Source organism: Gopherus flavomarginatus, chromosome 2 (genome assembly GCF_025201925.1).
Source record: "Gopherus flavomarginatus isolate rGopFla2 chromosome 2, rGopFla2.mat.asm, whole genome shotgun sequence".
NCBI lineage: Eukaryota > Metazoa > Chordata > Testudines > Testudinidae > Gopherus > Gopherus flavomarginatus.
This window is the reverse complement of record NC_066618.1, coordinates 241,060,289-241,077,155: the sequence shown is the minus strand read 5'-3', so window position 1 is coordinate 241,077,155 and position 16,867 is coordinate 241,060,289. Positions and strand designations below refer to the sequence as shown.

General features: G+C 43.2%; 1 long non-coding RNA gene across 2 annotated transcripts in view; it reads right to left on the bottom strand.

Moving 5' to 3' along the window:
- The window catches only part of LOC127045429 (uncharacterized), a 37,487-nt gene extending 21,603 nt beyond the window's left edge, over nt 1-15,884 (bottom strand). For both annotated transcript variants that reach the window (XR_007772698.1, XR_007772699.1), the window contains exons 1-2: nt 15,715-15,884; nt 14,117-14,198 (exon numbers count right to left, since the gene is read on the bottom strand). This is a non-coding gene — a long non-coding RNA (uncharacterized LOC127045429). The remainder of the gene's footprint in view (nt 1-14,116; nt 14,199-15,714) is intronic.
- Nucleotides 15,885-16,867: the final 983 nt, after the last annotated feature.

Below are 16,867 nucleotides of genomic sequence, written 5' to 3'. Positions count from 1 at the left end.
GATGCAGTGGGTCTAAGGCAGGCTCCCTGCCTGCCCTGGATCTGCGCAGCTCCCCAGAAGCGGCTGGCATGTCCAGTCTCTAGGTGCAGGAGTGATCAGGGAAGCTCCGCATGCTGCACCCACCCACAGTGCTGACTCCACAGTTCCCATTGGCCATGGATTGCGACCAACGGGAGCTGTGGGGGCGGCACTTGTGGATGCAGGCAGTATGCAGTGTGCAGAGCTGCCTGGCCATGCCTTCACTTCACCGCTTCCGGGAGCAGCACGGAGCCAGGGCAAGCAGGGAGCCTGCCTTAGCTCCACTGCACTACTGACCAGGAGCCACCTGAGGTAAGTGCCACCCAAATGGAGCCCGCACCCTGAATCCCCTGCCCCAGGTCAGAACCTCCTCCCGCATCTTAACTCCCTCCCAGAGCCTGCACCCCATCCCACAGCCCAATCCCCTACTTCAGCCCTGAGCCCCCTCCCACACTCCAAACCCCTCATCCCCAGCCACACTCTCAGCTGGAGCCCTCATCCCCACCTGCACCCAACCCTCTTCCCCAGTCCAGTGAAAGTGAGTAAGGGTGGGGGTCAGCAAGTGACGGAGGGAGGGGGACTGGAGTCAGTGGGGGCAGTGCCTCGGGGAAGGGGTGGGGCATGGGTGTTCAGTTTCGTTCAATTAGAAATTTGGCAACCCTAGCAAAGGCTCTGGCAGCAGGGAGGCAGCAGGACAATACAGTGCTAAAAAAATAGCATGTCAGCGTAGGAGTAATGGCTTGGGTGAGTAGAGAGTGGTGTAGGGCTATATAGCCGAAGGTTCTGGTGTGTCATTACTCTCCTAAGTAGTGATTCACTGGCTGCACATCTATTTATACCTGTGTTAGGAGGCGTGCAGTATCTGTACTCTGTACGTGTCACCATAAGGGTTGACGTAGCCTCAGTTCTACAAGATTGTGGAGAGAAGTCTGCTGTTCTACAGGAGACTAGAAGCAGCAGCAGCAGCTGCTTGACCAATCCCAGGAATTTTAGGACTGTCCTTGAAGGAGGAAATAGAGACCAAGAGATGATGTGTACGGGGAGGGCTTATGTTAGAGGACTTTCAACAGGGGTCAAGGGCTATGTGCAGCAGAGGATAAGCTGTATCTATAAGTGGAATTAGAATGAGTGGTAGGTTTGCAGTTGTGAAGGAGGGGAATTGATGTGGGACAGAGAATTAACAGTGGGTACAGACAGACAAGTAAGTGATAAGTAAAAGAGAGGAGAGAGAACAAGATATAATAAAAGAAAGGTAGGGGAAAGAGAATTATAAACACTACAGAAATTGGGCAGAGAAACACCAGAACCCAGTGAAAGGAAAGGAAAATTGAGTGAAAGGAGGAAAAAAAGCAGAACAAAAGACAAGAGAAAAAATTAATTCCTGCCGTAAATACAGTGAAGTACAAACCCGCCTCTATTTATTAAACACATTCTTTCCCCAGGCTTTGAGAGGATCGTGGGCGCTCAGATCACTAGTCTGAGCTATCTACTCCCTTTCAAAGTTGTAGCTTGTGCATAAGCATGATGTTCTCCTTTTATGTGGCATTGATAACCTACTTAAAAGAGCACTTAAATACAGAGATGGGTACCTTTATAAAAGTGTGCAATAAGAGTGTTACAAAAAATATACATATTTGAGTTTATATAGTCCCAAAATATCTGTCACTAATTCCCTTTATGTGAACAATCACTTATGTGTGTGTGTGTGTGTATGTGTGTGTGTACATACATATCTAGCACCCATATGGAAAGAGTGTGTGTGTGTGTGCGCGCGTGCGCGCGCCATATACAGTACTCTATATTCCCAGATAAAAATTATTAGGGCTGACCTGTAGTTAAACCATCCAGTGTGGTCCCAGATTACATTAAACTGACTTTTAAAGACACATTAAATTCTTTCATCTCCCATGCTTCAATGGTGTTGCTAAAGGGCAGACTTAAGGCAGTGTGGGTTTTTGAACTGTGCATTTCCATACCTTAACATGTCTTTTAAGTTTAACCTCAACTCTGAATTGCCTGGTTTTATAATGAGTGGTTAAGGAGCAACTACAACATCCCTGTAATGTTTTCACCCTACTGATATATACTGATAAGTACTCTCAGGCCGTGTGCTAAAGGTTGCCGATCCCTGCCCTGGAGCAATGTAATGCAGCTGGAGTGTACACCCTGGCTCCTCACTCTGTTTCATTTTCCACATTCCACCTCCCTCCTGCACCACTGCACTCCCCTCTATGCACACCCACACCAATTAGCTCCTCCCTCTTACCTCCAATATTCCTTGTTTACATACCCTTAAATTTCTGTCATCCTTTCATTCCCCCGCCTTCTGTCTCCTTTTGTACACCATCTTTCTGCCCACTTATGCACTTCTTCAAATTCCTCCCCTCTCTATCATTTCCTTTTTCTCTATCCCTACCAATTAATCTCACAATTTGTATTTACTTTTTTATTTTTACTTTTTTGTTACCGATATTGTCCGTTGTTTGGAATGTAATATTCATGATTACTAAAGAAATACACAGATGAAAATGGGGATAATCATGTGGTAGTAAAACAAAGTTTGTACAAGAGTATACAGTGTTTTTTATATTACTAAGGTGTATTTTTGTTGATTATAGTTATAGTAGTTTGATTAATTATTTGCAGTGTCAGATTAATTTATGATGACATTATGAAGCAAAGTGTTGGCAGTGCTGTTGCTCACCACTAAAATTGCATCAGGTTTTTAGTTTATAGCAAGAATGAAAATGTATTTTATATAGCATTTTTACTTCATGTGCTTTACATGAATATCATGTACTCTCTACCATTCATGCTTTTGACTAGAGATGTGCTTGAGCTACAAAATTAGTATCTAGATTTTGAACCCACAAATTTGGAGGCATTTGGATCAGAAGCTTTGGTTAAGGTACATCTCCGCTCTAATGTATAAAACAACATGTAGTTAACTAGGGAATACTATAAACACAAAACATGTTTCCAAATCAAGTAGTGCATAAGTTTCATAATTTTTTTAATAGATTAGTTGGTTTGATTAATATGATACTTGAAATAATGCAAAGATAGATCCGATTGATTCCCATCACCCCATTTCTGAAAACATTTGCTATATCACATTTTTGGCAATCATGTCAACATCATTAACTGACTCTCTTAATTGTGAATTGGAGAAAAACTCCACTGGTTGGGAAAGAGGGCAAACCAAAAATGGATGCAGATATGTGTGTATATATATAATTTCGCTTCTGTATAAATTACATAATTTTGTTGCACATATGAAGCCATTTAATATAAAAAGGTCTCTGATGTGCAGGGCTGGTTTTTGAAACAAGATTCTGTCTTCTGGCATGTGAATCAGTCACAGCAGGACTACAAAGAAGTGATTTTATTTTTTGTGAGCAGCAGTTTCAAGACATGTTGCAGACACCAAGAACTGAGGCAGGGCGAGGTTCCTTCCTGCCAAGTTTGTAGCATGAGTAATACTTAAGTTTACAAAATACTACATAGTTTAATTTTTTTTAAAGGCAACCATCATTGTAATGTAGAGGAACCTGTATCAGTCCCTACAGTATTTTCAAATAAGATGCTCCCTGACTTACGCAAGCATTCCGTTCCAGAACGCCTTGCGTAACTCAAATTTTGCGTAAGTCAGGAACGTATACCCGACCATTACACACACACACACACACACACACAAATTCTAGCTTACAGAACTTTTTCCATAAGTGCGGATTTGCATAAGTCAGGTTTGTGTAACCCGGGGAGCATCTGTACTTGATTTACATCTGATTAGTTGGGTGGTGAAAATGAAATGCAGTGGAACTTTTGAGTATTTTTATTATTTTATTTGTGTTACAGCAACACCTGGGGGACTCGTCCAACACTGAGACCTCATTGTGCTAGGTACCTTATAAAGACATAGTAAGAGATGGTCCTTTCCTTGAAGAGTTTATGTGACAATGCTGTCATTTTCTTTGCAATAACCTGCCCCCCAATTTCTCCAGTGATGTAGCAATTCCGCCTTTGATTACTCAGCTGCATACTTATCAGTGGGTATCTGAGTTTTACATAGTCTGTGAAGTTCTCAAAACAAGCCAGATTTGGGAAATTAAGTGCACAAGAAACAAGCTATTATTAAAAGTTAAAAATGAAATAAAAATCCTTCATTCCCTGTACACCCCATTTTAATTTAATTTCTAGAATTCTTTAACTTCTTTACTATGCAAGCATTTCTATGAAAATATGAAAAGTGTCCTGAAAGTATGATTAAAAAGTTATCTTCCCTACAACATGTTTAGTTTTACCCTTTTATCTTTCAGTTTTAATAATTGTGTCTTCCTGCTTTGACTTAAACATTTTCATTGTAATGAATTAAAGTAATTGTGGTTGATGGCAGAGGCCCTGGAGGTTTTTCGCCTTCCTCTGCAGCATGGGGCACGGGTCGATTGCTGGAGGATTCTCTGCAGCTTGAGGTCTTCAAACCACAATTTGAGGACTTCAATAACTCAGACATAGGTTAGGGGTTTGTTATTGAAGGGGATGGGTGAGATTCTGTGGCCTGTATTGTCTGACCTCCTGCACTAGATGATCATAATGGTCCCTTCTGACCTTAAAGTCTATGAGTCTATCAGTCTATATGTAGAACTTCAGAAGCTGTGCATTACTTTATAACTGATATATATCACTGATATTTATAAAAGCAATGTATTCTGAATTGTCACTCATCTGAAATTGAAAATATTTTAAAATACCATAAAATACTCCCACTTTTTGAAGATGTACTGTATTAATTAGGAATTCTTATGAGTATTTTTCACTCCAATGTTTGGGTTTTTCAGTTTAGTTGATTTTCCTGTTTCAGTTATGCAGGTTAGGAAAGCTTACTTGACTCAAGGATATTTACTATACCCTGTTTCTGCTGTCTTTTGCATCTTGGTTATTGTTTGTTCTTTCTATTTCTTGACTAAACAGTTTTGACAAGAAAGCTTGTGGAAATACACTCATGTCAATACTGGCAGGTAGTTCCTAATATTAATATTTTTATATTTAGACTGTCCTCCATTACCCTCTGTTATTCACTATCATTTACCATGGATATTAAATGTAGTAACATTGTTCACATAACATACTAGATTACAGTTTACATTCTGTTGGTAAATTACATAAATTCACCCAATGGATGAACAGGAACAATACCATGTGACTTATGAAAATCCAGTGCCAGCCCAAATATCCAGACCACATCATCTTACAGAACCGTACAAGTACTCAGCATCGATGTATCTATAGATGCATCCAGAACTGGAATCTTCCTTGCTGTAGATTTCAGCACTACAGTCGGCACCAACCCTATCCACTGATACAGTCTCATCAAGCTCTAACACACTGAGGGCCATGGCACCACCCATGGATCCAAGTTATACATTGTCCTTGGCATCATCAGACAGTGAGGAAGATCCATACCAACAGCATTTTTACCCACTCAGATTTTCTCTGCAATCTTCAACATCATAGAAAGTCAAGACACTTTGCACAAGAGTTGGGCCCTTACATGTAACTGGGTACATGCCACATTTGCTCAGAGATCCTTTGTCTTTATTGAATTGACAAATACATACATAGTTATAATTCATTCCCAGTTTTCAGATAGGAAAAACCACCTGCCCACCAGGCTCTTATCCATCAATGCCCATATAACCCTGCTGGGGACTCTTGCCTGCTCAGAGCAACTTTAGCCAGAAGAAGGTTATTTCACCAACAGTGCTGGCTCCACAGACCTCCCAACAACCCCTCTTGGTTCCACTCCAACCACAGGTAGAGATGGAAGAAATTGCACCAGAAGGCAACCCTCTGGCACTGGTGACCCTGTCCTCCTTGTCTCTGATGAGACTGTAGTGCCATCAACAGCCTCACAACTGGCCAATACAAAGGTTTCCAAAATCTATTAAAAAGGTTAGTGAGGCCTTCCAAACCCCTGTTGAGGAGATATAGGAGCAGACATACTCTGGACTTCTTCAGTGGGAAAAATGGCCCTCCCTGTCGGTGAGGCTATTATTGACCCTGCCAAAATCCTGTGCCAGGTACCTTTTTTGGCACACCATACTTCTTGTAAGGCAAATAGGAAACAAAGAATGCCTTCTGAAGGTGTGGAATTCTTTTACACGCACCCTGTCGCATCCTGCATTGTAATTACAGTGACAAATAAAAGGGCAAAACAATTCAGGTCCACACCAAAGGAGAAAGAGCCGAAGAGTCTAGAATCATTTGGTCAAAAAGCCTACTCCCTGGTGAGCCTGCAGTTCCGTGTGGCCAACTTCCAGGTCTTATTGGCAAAGTATGACTTCCACATACATGAGATTGCTCTGCTTGCTATTGCAGATACTCTGCCAACTGAGATTAGTGAGGAATTTATATATATTTATATATAGTCATCGAGAGCCAGTTAGTGGCCAGGACAAGCCTGCAAGCAGCAGTTGCTGTGGCTGACACAACTGCCAGATCTACGGCAATGGCAGCTGTTATGCAATGGGCTGCTTGGTTTCAAGGATTGGGATTCCCCAGAGAAGTCCAAATGATGGTGGAGGATCTGCCCCTTTAAAGGAGTTGAAGTTCTAAGGGACAAGGGCCTCCATACATCGAAGGACTCATGATCTACCCTGTGTTCCCTCAGGGTGTACACATCAGCTCCAAAGATCAGACACGTCAAACAGCCATATCCCTTGAAGAAACCAGTGTCCCCCTTTCTACCACCAAAGGACATCAGAACTACCCAGGAAAGATCAGTGCTTCCACAGAAAGAGACAACCCACTGCAGTCAGCCCTCCCAGTCTGAGACTCCCATTTTGATGGGACAGTTGAAAGATGAGTTCCACCTCCACTGATTCCAGAGGTACCTGACCTCCCCTTGGGAAATCATTTAGCTCACTTCAGGCATACTCACCAATGACCAATGGCCACAGATACAATAAAACATGGATACTTTGTCATCCAGGGACCCTGGTGCCAAGTGACAGATGGCATAAGGGGTGCATATGGGTTTACAGTGATCCCCTGATGTCTTAATAATAGTGCGCCATAAGGTGGCATATGAGGTCTCTGCAAACAGCTACTGAAGCACTGGCCATCCTAATCATTGCAAGATGTAGGTGTGGATGATATTTAAGGAATTATGTATCTATACTGAAAACTATATTCTTAGGGTAGGAAAATTAAGGCAGGTCATTTGAAGATGATAAACAGATTCTGTTCAGACAGGGGTCAGAGACACTCATCTCTCTGTGGCTGACCATTTTGCAGTGTGTGTCTTACAACATACATCTATTTGCATACAAAGCCACCAACTAATCAAGATTGCAAAGCAGACAAGAGATCACAAAATCTACAAGAAGGAACACAGAGCAGGAGGTGTCCTATTTATGACTAAGATCAAAGAATTAGCCTGGTAATCAGGAGAATGTAGAGAGAGAGATTCAATATCCTTCACCTAAGGAACAAGCTGCTAGTGTGTTTAGCTTATGAATGGAGGGTCACAACTGGTCTGGTTGTTAATTGCTGCAAGAAAGGCTTTGGGTGAGCTAATCTTCATTAGACCAGGAAAGTGTCTGGTTAGTTAAATCTAGGCTTTAGAAAGCATGTTATGATTTTATTTTATACGTAACCATTTGTTTTTTCAGTACTTTTCTCTACTTGCTATTATGTGATTCTCTGCTCTTTGGTAAACACCCTTATACTTATTTTACCATAAACAAATCTAAGCTCTGTGAGTTAAGTGGTGTGATGATTCTAAAACTGATCAGCTGAGGTGTTCTGTTCCTTTGGGAATACTGTATCAGTAAATAGTGTGTGTGTCTTTGGAACGGGGCCAGGCACTCAAGGGAATGCTGAGAGGGCTCGAGGCTTGGACTGTGCCTATCGCTAACCTGCAGAAGGACATGGTCTGTGTAAGCTGAGAAGAGAGTGCTTGCATCGCTCATGGCTGGTAGAGTCAGCGAGCTGACCCCTGGGCAGGCATGGGCAAGGCTCTCTAATACTAGGGGCAGGTGGTAGCAAGGGGTACCATGGGTACCCTCAGGAAGCGTCACATACTCCATCCTGGTTTTGGTGGTGCCAATAACCCCTTTCCTATCCCTTTTCAGGGACCCTTCTTACATCGATAAACCTGACTCTGGAGTCAGGAGACTAGTTCGCACCTCTTTACCTTCAGGATGCATACTTCCATATTGCCATTATTCTGCTCACAGGAGGTACCTAAGGTTTACAGTGGGCCAGGACCACTATCAGTATTGAGTACTGTCCTTTGGATTCTCCCGTGGCACTGAGGATATTTGCCAAGGTGCTATCAGTTGTGGCAATTTATCTGAGAAGACTATCTGAGAACTTATCTGAACATCAACATAGACCCTTTTCTGGACAATTGGTTTGTAAGGGGGAAATCTCCTTAACAGGCCTTTAAAGCCATCGACAACATGCTCAATCTCTTTCAAAGGTTATGCCTTAAAGTCAACAAACATAAATTAACATTAAATTAATTGGTGCAATCCTAGACTCCTCCACATCCTGGGCCTACGTACCTCAAGACAGATTCAAGAACCTGTCCACCCTAATTATCCAATTTGAGGGAAACCCCTGTATCAATGTAAGGTCATGCCTCACTCTTCTGGCCTCTTGCACCTTTGTGATACTGCATAATAGACTTCACCTCTGCTGCTTGCAGAGTTGGTTGAAACTGGTTTATACACCTTCCAAACATCACTTGGATGTGCCTCTCATTATGCCACCCTTGGTCCTATCTTCACTGAAATGGTGGAGAAACCTGATGAATGCCTGCAAATCTGTCCGCTTCCAGGTGCCCCTGTGTCCAAGACCTTCGTGATAGATGCATCCTTGTTAGGATGAGGTGCCCAAATTGACCAATTAAAGTTACAAAGTCTATGGTCCCCAAGGAAGAAGAAGAGAATGCACATCACTCTCCAAGAATTCGGAACTGTACAGAAGGCCTGGACATCCTTTCTCCACCTAATATAAGGGCAGTTGGTACAAATCAAAATCAACAATCAAGATGGAGTCAGATTTTTTTTCCTCTCTGTCAAGAAGCCATCAAGCTCTGGGATGGTGCATCAAACGGCAGATATCCAGAGCGGATGTACTCTTACGTGGACTGCTGAACCCTCTTGCGGACAACCTCAGCAGACACTTCCTCCCAGATCATGAGATCAAAGACAAAATTCTACAGGAGGTTTTCATGGACTGAAGCAATTCCAAGATCAACCTCTTCACCATTCAGTACAACAAATGTCCAAGATTCTGCTTGAGGGATGGAATGAGCCCAGAATCAATAGCAGATCCATTCCTGATACTATGGTCAGAAGATCTGATATATGCTTATTCCCCAACCATTCTAATTCTTGGAGTGCTTCAAAAATTCAAACAGGACGCAGTCAAGCTAATCCTAATAACTCCAGCGTGGCTCCAACAATTCTGGTTAATAGACCTTCTGAACCTGTCAATATTTCAACCCAAAACCTTACCTTTGCTCCCAGGCCTGCTGTCTCAGAACCAGGGACAGATTCTACACCCAAACCTGGTGTCCCTGCATCTCACAGTATGGCAGCTGGATGGATGTTGTCAATAAAGCAGGTATGCTATTCTCTAGTTAGAGAAGTTCTAATAAGCATTGGAAAAGAATCAACACGACAAAATGGATGAGGTTTTCCCACTGGTGCCACCAAAAAATTAGTGGTACCACATCATTCCTCCATCCCTCAAATACTCGACTACTTACTAAAACTTAGGAACCTGTCCCTTAGTTCAGTTAAGGTGAAAGCTAGCTGCCATCTCAGGTCACCCACCAGTGAAGGACTTTTTCTCATCTGTTGGTAGTTAAGTTCCTGGAGGGCCTAATTATGGTATTCCCACCAATCAAGGAACGTGTATCTGCACGGGACTTAAACATGGTACTCTTAGCCCTCATGGAGCGACCCTTCAAACCTATGGCCTCTTCTTCCCTGCTACGCCTTACTTATTTTTAGTTGCTATAGCTTCTGCCAGAAGAGTAGGGGAGATTCAAGAATTACTGGCTGGCCCACTGTACACAGACAAGGTATCCATGAAAACATACCCTAAATCTCTCCCCAAAGTAGTGATAGAATTCTACCTGAATCAACAAATATACCTATCACTATTTTTCCTGAAACCATATGCAGCCAAATCTGTTGCATATTTTAGATGTCAGGAGAGCCCTGGGTTACTACTTAAACAAAACAAAACCCAATCACCAAGACTGTTTGTTTCTCTCCATCACAGAGAGGTTGAAAGGCTCTGCATTTTCATCCCACAAACTATCAGACAAGATTTCCGACTATATTAGAACATGCTATGAGGTGGTCAAGGTAGAGCCACTCTCCATGATCAAGTTCATTCCCCTAGAGTACAATGTTGCTGATGCAGACTGTGAAATCTACCAATATCAGACACATGCATCAATGTTCATGAGACCCTGCATCCTGAATGAGACCTCCATTTGCTGCTGCATTTGGTAAAACACTTCTTTACTCATTGTTTAATGAATGAAGCTGCCACCTCCTTAATACAATCGCTGCTTAGGAGTCACCATCAGTGGAATGTCTATGCAGACAATCACTCAAAGGATGTACTACTGTGTAAAATAAAATGTTCTTGAAGAATGGGAAGTTACTTACCAAGTGCAAGTAAATGGAGTTCTCTGAGTTGTGTTGTTCATATGAACATTCCACAATCCCTCTTTCAATCCTCTCTATCTTGGAGTTCCTCTTTTGGAGGTTCTGCAGTAAGAAGGAACCAAATGGAGGCTGGTGTGCTTTGCCCTTATGTGTCCTCACTGTGGAGCACAAGGGCTGAGGGGCACATGGTATGGATACTGCTGGCCAAAAAGACTCTGACCTCAGGCTCATGAGGTGCATGCACACTATCAGTACAATGTGCATATGGACCACACATCTCAAAGAAAAGCATTTACATGTGCGCGGTAAGTAACTTCCCATTCCTCAAGAATATTTTATTTTACATAACAGTCTAAATTGTTTCCTGGATATCAGTTGTTGTACATATAAATATATCTGAACTATCATCTCAGTTTTATGACCTTAAATTTCACTCCTCTCCATCTCAGCTTTTCTAGCCAATCATGTTGTTTAACTTTAGATTATAGAAAAAGAATATCGGGCCTTTAGGTGACATGAGTAGAATCTTTTTCATGGTTAAAAGCATAGGCACTGACTCCATGGTGCTCTGAGGCTGGAGAGCCCATGGAAAAAAAAGTGGATGCTCAGCACTCACCAGTCACAGCTGGGGGAGGGGTTGGGAGAGAGCAGAGAGAGGTGGGCAGGTGGGGGCTTCAGAGAGGGTGCAGGAGAGGTGGAGTGGGGGCAGGGCCTTGGGAGAAGTGTGGGTGGGAAGAGGCGGAGCAAGGGTGGGAAGAGGCAGAGTGAGGGTGGGACCTTGGGGGTGCAGCCTTGGGGAAGGGGAGGAGTGGGGTGGGGTCTCTGGGCAGAGCAAGGGTGAAGCATCCCTGGGGAAAAATAAAAGTCAGTCCCTGTGATTAAAAGTAAAACTAATGCTTGGGTCTCTAATACCATAAGCCCTGATCCTAAGTCAACAGGACTCTCATGTGTATGAGGTAATGCACATGCTTTAGTCTTTGAAGAACTGAAACCTATGTATATGCTAGTGGTGGCTGTGTTGTTTTCTTATTATGTGTCCTAATTCAAGGTAAGAAAAGAAGTGTAAAAACCTAAAGTAATTTCAATTATTTAAATGAGTAAACACCTGTGCTACAAACATGCTCATTGGGGTTTCATGCCAGTTGAACTTTACAATTTTTTAATATACTGGGTTACTACAGACTGGGCAAACAGGAGACAGAGCAGGTTTTTTGGCACAATTGTTATAGGCCATTCCCCATTCCAATACAGTGACATTAACAGTGGATTTAATTTTATCTTTATTAAAATATGAGGTTGATGCAAATGTAATCTGCAATGTAAATTTAGAATGACATATTTCCTTTTCTAGATCCTCTGTTGTATACAAAGAATCTCCACTCATCCAGTCTTCAATAAATCTAAGCTGATAGGTAATGGGATAGAGATTTCTACATAGGAAAGAAAGCCCCCCTCCCACCTTGGCACACTTCAAGGGCAATACATAGTCACCTTTCATGAGAAAAGCCTCTCAGTATCCTTTCTAGGCTGCATCATTCATTTGTTTGTATGCTGTATCACCATTCTCTTCCTTTCAGCTGTTTTTGTCATTAGATTTTAAACCTTTCAGGGAGGGGACTGTCCCTCTTCTACATTTGTACCGTTCCCAGGAGAATGGTACCCCAGTCAGGATCAGGGCCTTTGGATGCTACCATAATGTAAGTATTTGTCACTATTGCTATTACTACTATTATTGTTGTTGCCCCCTTTTGACCTGAGCAGCTTGTCAAATTTTGGGCTGCTGGGAATGTTCCAGATGGGAGTAGAAATTGATGATGGAGTCTGGTATTTTCTTTGATGAAATGTTGCTTATTTACAAGGAAGGTACAAAGTCCTGCTTCTCTGATCACGAGAGAATCCAAGAACAAAAGGAGAAGTTTCCTTGCTTACAGCCCCAAGCCTCTTTAACTGAAAGCTTTCTAGCTTTTCACAGGGTCAGACTGTTCTCATAGGCTACTGCAAATGTGGGCAAACTACGGCCCACAGGACCATCCTGCCCAGCCCCTGAGCTCCCAGCCAGGGAGCCTAGTCCCCAGACCCTCCCACGCTGTTCCCTCTCCCCTGCAGCCATGCCGCTGCGCGGGCCACGCTCTGGCCTGCCATTCCTGCTGGGCAGTGTCGGGAGCGCAGCTGCCTTTGACCAGGTGTCACGGCTGCAAGCTTCTGCTGCTGGTAAGGGGGCGGGGAGCGGGGGGGTTGGGTCAGGGAGGAGGAGGCAGTTGGATGGGGCGGAGGTTCTGGGGGGTGGTCAGGGGATGGGGAACAGGGAGGATTGAGAGTGGAAGTCCTGGGGGGGGGGCCTGTCAGGAGATGGGGATGTGGATAGGGGTTGGGAAGGCAGTCAGCGGACAGGGACCAGTGGGGCTTGGATGAGTTGGGAGTTATGAGGGGGGCAGTCAGGGGGTAGGAAGTGGGAGGGAGTGGATAGGGGGCAGGGGGCAGGCTGTTTGGGGAGGCACAGCCTTCCCTACCTGGTCCTCAATACAGTTGTGCAACCCCGATGCGGCCCTCGGGCCAAAAGGTTTGCCCACCCCTGGGCTACTGCTTCGCTTTCTTGCCTCTTCCTTTTGCTCTGTTCTCAGTTTCTGTTTGTGTTCTCTCTCTCTCACACACACACACACCTCTTGTCACAATATCCATGGAAAGGAGATTCTAGAAAAATTCCACCACAATTTCAACAGCTTCCACCCCACCATCAACCTCAGCCTGAACCAATCTACATGGGAGGTCCACTTCCTAGACACCACGGTGCAAATAAGTGATGGTCACATTAACACCACCCTATACCAAAAACCTACCGACCGCTATGCCTACCTTCATGCCTTCAGCTTCCATCCCAGGCACATCACACGATCCATTGTCTACAGCCAAGCTCTGAGGTACAACCGCATCTGCTCTAACCCCTCAGACAGAGACCAACACCTACAAAATCTCCTCCAAGCATTCTCAAAACTACAATACTCGCACGAGGAAATAAGGAAACAGATCAACAGAGTCAGACATGTACCCAGAAGCCTCCTACTGCAACACAAACCCAAGAAAGAAACCAACAGGACTCCACTGGCCATCACATACAGTCCCCAGCTAAAACCCCTCCAATGCATCATCAGGGATCTACAACCCATCCTGGACAATGATCCCACACTTTCATAGGCCTTGGGTGGCAGGCCAGTCCTCGCCCACAGACAACCTGCCAACCTGAAACATATTCTCACCAGTAACTGCACACCGCACCAATGTAACTCTAGCTCAGGAACCAATCCATGCAACAAACCTCGATGCCAACTCTGCCCACATATCTACACCAGCGACACCATCACAGGACCTAACCAGATCAGCCACACCATCACTGGTTCATTCACCTGCACGTCCACCAATGTAATATACGCCATCATATGCCAGCAATGCCCCTCTGCTATGTACATCGGCCAAACTGGACAGTCTCTACGGAAAAGGATAAATGGACACAAATCAGATATTAGGAATGGCAATATACAAAAACCTGTAGGAGAACACTTCAACCTCCCTGGCCACACTATAGGAGACCTTAAGGTGGCCATCCTTCAGCAAAAAAACTTCAGGACCAGACTTCAAAGAGAAACTGCTGAGCTTCAGTTCATCTGCAAATTTGACACCATCAGCTCAGGATTAAACAAAGACTGTGAAAGGCCTGCCAACTACAAAACCAGTTTCTCCTCTCTTAGTTTTCACACCTCAACTGCTAGAACAGGGCCTTATCCTCTCTGATTGAACTAACCTCGTTATCTCTAGCTTCCTTGCATATATATACCTGCCCCTGGAAATTTCCACTACATGCATCCGACAAAGTGGGTATTCACCCACGAAAGCTCATGCTCCAAAACGTCTGTTAGTCTATAAGATGCCACGGGATTCTTTGCTGCTTTTACAGATCCAGACTAACACGGCTACCCCTCTGATAGTTAATACCCACTGGAATTCCTCACTCACATAGTGCTAGTTTTTAGGTAGATTCTATTAGGCCTTGTTTTAAGTGTTTTAACATTATTATTAGATCTAAAAGTGATTTCAATACTGTAGTTTGTGAAGTGTTGGTGATTTGCTTGTGGAACAAGCTTCATTCTTTTCTCCTGAAGAGATTCCAGAGTAGATCTGGCTAATTGCTTTTCTGCCAACAGGGTGTTCTTATGTGGGGTTCCACATCATCAGCCCTTCTGTTGTGCCTTTGGGAGGATCAGTTAAGAGGAATTGGTCAAATTGTTTTCATGCGCTAATGACCCTCAGTGCTCCCCATTTCATCTGATCAACAGGGCTCAACTGAGCATCCTTCTTAGTACATGGAAGCAGTCTGAATATGGATGAGAGAGTTGACTGAGGCTGAATTCAGTGAAAACTGAGCTTTTGGTAGGTATGGGGAAGCAATTGGAAGATATGACAAAGATTGTATCATCTCTTTTTAAATTGTTCTTTCAGTAATAGCTTTCATAACTGGGAGTTGTCAGACTCCCAGCTGCTGTTAGATGACAATATAACAGTAGTGACCAGGACAGTTTTCTTCCACGTGTTATGAGGGTCTCATACGAGCAGACCCTGCTACCATCATCCATGACTTTGGCTGATCTTGAAGTGACAACGGCAATATGCTCTACATACCTTTCATCAGTTTGGAAAATGAAGCTAGTATGGAAGGCAGCAACCTGATTAAGCCATGTGCACATGACATTAGTGCTCTGAAATCTGCATGTCTTGCTTGTATTTTTTTGCATGGTGTTCAGGTTGTTGGTTTTGACATATGAGCCCTAAGTGGCTTGACCCATCTACCTAAAATCTCTTCCTTCACCATGCCATACTGCCATAGCTGATCAATGGAGGGTTCACAGAGGGATTGGACAAGAATATCCAGCATTATAACAATTATGGTAAACAAAGATTTGGAAGGGATATAAGTGCTTCAGAGTTTAAATCAATCTCCAATTCTTACAAATTAGGATGAGACCTTCATGAGCGGAAAATTACCCCACATATGCCTTCTGTGGAGTTCTTGCACCTTCTTCAGAGGCATCCAGTGATGGGCACTGTTGCAGACAGAATACCGGACGAGATGGACCACAGGCATGATACAGTATGGCAATTCCTATGTTCCTGTCTTCCGATTCTGTAAAACATTGACATACTGTTTATTGAGTGCACTATAATTATTATACTGGAATTGTGCATTACTTCTACCATGCACCAACATTAGGAGAAAATTAAATAAATATTCTACAATAGATGTGTAAACAGAGAAGCAATCTGCTACTGGTTGCTGAAACATGGCATGCACATTATGAGAGGAGCAGCAATTAATGAAAAATTCCAGATCTTAATAATGGCAGAACTTTGTGTGATGCCTTTTATAATTAAGTGGTAATATCATTGTCCCTTTGTTTTACAGGGCAAAAATGCAATTCCCAAGTGGATGAACTGTGAAGCCAAAGGCTAATAAGTATATCTTAATGGGGGAAACACAGGGCAATGAAGACATTTAATATTGTATTACATGTCTGAAAAGAGACATACATACCAATGTTGTTATATTATGAAGGAGTTGGTCATGACTCCATAGTTAAAGTTGGGTCTGAACTTCCATTCAAAGTCTTATTTTCTACCCCTTATAGCCTTGTGACAGGGGTAATTACTGCTTGCAAATTGGGATGCTTGAAGTAGGGTATGAGAATTTTTCTTCTGAGATTTTGGGGAGTACAGGGTTAAAGATGTTCTTAAATTACTTGTTTTAGATTTTTCCCAGTGTCTCAGAGTTTTCAGTTCACATGTTCTCAGCAGTGGTAGGTTTTCAGAACTCCTAATATCAGCGCTCAGATGGCTCTTTACAAACTCAGTACTGGATCTTTATTATACATGGAACAGCATTTTCCAAGATAAAGCTGTTTACTAATCTTTGTCCTTAGGGACTGGGTTGATAGGATCTGATCCAAAGCCCCTTAAAATCAATGGGAATCTTTCCTTTGACTTTAATGAGCTTTGGAGCAGACCCAGAGAGTGGAAATAGATAAGGTGCTAGACAAACTACTTTCATCCTGTGAAGTGTCCTGCCAGTTTGCTACTATTCTCTGATTCTGGAAGAGTGCAGAAGT